Source organism: Pristiophorus japonicus, unplaced genomic scaffold, assembly GCF_044704955.1.
Source record: "Pristiophorus japonicus isolate sPriJap1 unplaced genomic scaffold, sPriJap1.hap1 HAP1_SCAFFOLD_147, whole genome shotgun sequence".
Taxonomy (NCBI): Eukaryota; Metazoa; Chordata; class Chondrichthyes; family Pristiophoridae; genus Pristiophorus; species Pristiophorus japonicus.
In genome coordinates, this window is record NW_027251144.1 from 1367619 (window position 1) to 1371650 (window position 4032).

At 44.8% G+C, this 4032-nt stretch overlaps 1 non-coding gene across 1 annotated transcript; it reads right to left on the reverse strand.

Annotated features, from left to right (window-relative positions):
- Positions 1-233: 233 nt before the first annotated feature.
- trnan-guu (transfer RNA asparagine (anticodon GUU)) lies at positions 234-307 on the reverse strand. Its single transcript has one exon. It is a non-coding gene; the product is annotated as a tRNA-Asn (tRNA).
- Between the last annotated feature and the right edge of the window lie 3725 nt (positions 308-4032).

Genomic DNA, 4032 nt, shown 5'->3' on the forward strand with positions numbered 1-4032 from the left:
TTAAATCCAATAACATAATTTATTTCTAATGGGCTGGATGGAGGAACATGATCCATGTAAAAAATTGTTATCGTTTTACTTGAACTGAATGCTCATAAAATATTGGAGTGGGAACTAATTGGATAACAGCACTGCTGGCAACATTTGCAGAATAGATTCGTGCAGCCAAAACGCACAATGACAACCTGGGACTGTGCGGTACCGAATACTCGGGGAAAAACAGTTAAATACTTCGTCCCTGGGTGGGCTCGAACCACCAACCTTTCGGTTAACAGCCGAACGCGCTAACCCATTGCGCCACAGAGACTGATGGACATATAAGGTGCAAGACATCCAAAACCAGGGTGTCAGTCAGTTAAAGCTTCAGATTGCTCTGACCGGTATGGAACTTGTCCACTCTCAGTTGTACTTTTCCCAAATAAATGGAGGGACATTACTTGTGGATGCGTGGAAGCAGTCTGGTTCCGCACACTGCAGACACTTCCATGTCACCACCAACCAGCTCTCCCACAACCGGTGTGATCTACCTTCCAGCCTTCCAGTGCCTTGTCTGTGACAAAGTATTCTGATTGTCTCGAAGCCGGTATTAGGTTTGAATTTCTTTTCAGCTCCTGACTGCGGATATTCCTGTGATTCAACGGGAACTAAATGCAGACAGGGACAGTTGGATTCACCGTTTCTTTGCTTGGTGAAATTTCAAAGATTGAAAGCGACACACATCAACCCCAAACCTCCCGTAAGATGGATGCCCAGTTGCTGTTTCAAGCTTGAATGCAGGTACAAGCAGAACTTATTCAAAGAAAGTCCAAGTCCCTGAGATGCCTGATTATTTGCACCAAACTCTTTGCAAAGAGTTGAGGTTCATGTTTGGTGATCTGGGCACATCTTTCCCCAAACTACAACACTTCAAACAGAACTCAATGGCTGTAAAGCGCTTTGGGGCGTCATGAGTTCCTGAAAAGCGCTGCAGATATGCAAGTCCTTCTTTGCAAAAGTTCGATGCAATTTCAAAATATGCGAGCAATATCAGGGCTCCTCTGGGACCCCTCGTAAATTTCAATGAACAACTCCAAAGGGAAATCACAGCCCGAGACCAACGAGCCAACTGTTTGACAAACGTGAAGATAAGGTGTAACCATGATCAAAGCATTTTTTTGTGTGTCGCTATTCAGAACATAAGAACTTAAGAAGGAGGAGCAGGAGTAGGCCGTATGGCCCCTCGAGCCTGCTCCGCCATTTAATATGATCATGGCTGATCCGATCATGGACTCAAGTCCACATCCCTGCCCGTTCCCCATAAGCCTTATTCCCTTATCAGTGAAGAAGCTATCTCTGTCTTAAACTTATTTAATGTCGTGGCTTTCTCAGCTCTCTGAGGCAGTGAGTTTGACAGATTTACAACCCTCTGAGAGAAGAAATTCCTCCTCATCACAGATTTAAATGGGCGGCCCCTTATTCTGAGATTATGCCCCCAAGTTCTAGTCTCCCCTATCAGTGGAACCATCCTCTCTGCATCCACGTTATCAAGCTCCCTCATTACCTTATACGTTTCGATAAGATCACCTCTCATTCTTCTGAATTCCAATGAGTAGAGGCCCAACCTACTCAACCTTTTCTCATAAGTCGACCGCTCATCTCCAGAGTCAACCCAGTGAACCTTCTCTGAACTGCCTCCAAAGCAAGTATATCCTTTAGTAAATATTGTAAGTGTTTGTGATCCTCGCCCAATTGCCAGACGGACGGTTTGAATCGCCCCCACCTTACGAAAGTTCTAGATCCGGGAATTATTATTCAGAGTGTAAATTAAATGAGTCATGGAAAGGGATGCTTCAGTGATAAATCGTAGTATATTTATTTGGTCTAACATACACTGTCTAAAACATGCACTGCTAAACGAAATCACTGTCTCTGTGGAGAATAAAATCCCGCTTACAAACAACATACATACAGTACAGAAATGAACCTAGTAACACGCTGTAATTCCCTGGTGGATTCTAACCCCACCCCTACCAATGAATTACCCTCCCCAGAATAGCTCTGAAAAGCTTCACTTCTGAGAAAACCATGAGCCCTTACCCAGCTGGCCTGGGATATCTGGTTACTGGCTTGGGACACTCGCGACCATTTTCACCACCACACGCAGCCCGTATTCTTGCTCAGCTCAGCTGTGGGAAGTCACTGCCTGGTCTTCAGTCTCGGTGGCTTCTTCTGCAGTACTGCGGCCCCTTCCTCTGGTACATCGATCGGTGGAGCGAGAGCGAGAGGGAGAGGGGGCTCTCTCGAGACACAAGCTGCAAGCTGCAAGCTCCAAGCTTCACACCAAGCTCCAATCTAAAAATAAAGTGGAAAGGACCCTGTCTTTCTGGGAGTCTTGCTACCCCTATCTTTCCCGCCAATCTTTAAAACCCCTTTGTTTCTAAGCACGGGTACTTAGTCAGTGATGGGCCATCCCACCCATGCATTGGGCTGATGGCCCTTAGTCTGGGCATCTCTCTGAGCCTTTGTGTTGCGAAAGCCCCAGCTCCTCCTTGGCTGGCCAGGCTGGTGGGTTCATTGTTCTGTGTCTCCTTCTGAGATGGAGGTGAGTAGTGCTTTTACAAATTAGAGTGGCTTTGTCAGTGGCCCCCCTTCCTGGCCGACAGCTCTTTTGTCAATGGATGACTGACAGGTCTTTTGTCCCAGCTAACTGCCAGCGGTCTCTGGAGTTTGAACAAAACCAGATTTTTTACATATCTGCGCAGGGTGTCCCCAGCACAGGGAAAATAGTCTCAGAAAAATAAAATCCACAAAATATTCTCGACTGAGTCCATTCTTTAAACAGAAACTTTGTGATCTCTTCATTCTGCTCTGCTAATTATCGATCTTGCCACGTAAAAAGTGCATTGGCATTGCAATGCATTAATGTAAAATTAATGAAAAGAAAATGCAACGTTTTGTCGAGTGCAAAACATGCAGTGCCTGCATTTCAAAAAGCATTGCTTTTATTCATCCTGCGGAATGCATATTGCACAGATAATCTCAGCACACATTGTGCAGGCAAAGGCAGCATTCGACAACAAAGTGATTTGTCCTCCGCTGATTTGTAGCAGATAACTGACGATTGAGTACACAATTTGACAACTAGACTTGTAGATCAAGCATCAATGAAAAAGGCAACAAAACTGCCCACCAGCACCAGGTGTCTTTCACTTGTTTGTCCCAAATTTTCAGCAGCTGGGACAACAAGAATTTAGGTTTCACTGAGATTTGAACTCAAATCACTAGATTTAAAGTCAATAGGGCTCACCATTACACCATGGAACCAACTATTCCAAAACATTTGAAACATACTTCGTCACAGACAAGGCACTGGAAGGCTGGAAGGTAGATCACACCGGTTGTGGGGGAGCTGGTTGGTGGTGACATGGAAGTGTCTGCAGTGTGCGGGACCAGACTGCGTCCACACATCCACAATGAATGTCCCACCCTTTACTTGGGAAAAGTACAACTGAGAGTGGATAAGTTCCATCCCGGTCGGAGCAATCTGAAGCTTTAACTGACTGACACCCTGGTTTTGCATGTCTTGCAGTGTGTATCTGTGGTGCAATGGTTCAGTGCATTCGGCTGGTAACTGAAAGGTGGGTAATCCAAACCCATCTCCGGGCGAAGCCTTTTAATGTTTTTCACCGAGGATTCGGTGCCGCACAGTTCCGGGTTGTCATTGTGCATTTTGGCTTCACGAATATATTCCGCAAACATTGCAAGCTTTGCTGTTATCCAGTGAGTTCCCACTCCAATACTTTTATGAACATTCAGCACAAGTAAAACGATAACAATTTTTTACATGGATCATGTTCCTCCATCCAGTCCAACGTAAATAAATTATGTTATTGAGTTTAAAGGAACTGGTGAAAATTGATTCTATTGATGCATATATCGAACTGGAACTTCGGTCTCAAGTGCTCCTCCTATCAAGAATAGACACACACACAATCAATGGTTTTACAACTGAGTCATAAACACTTACAATTTCTCATAAAGCATGTAAATGAG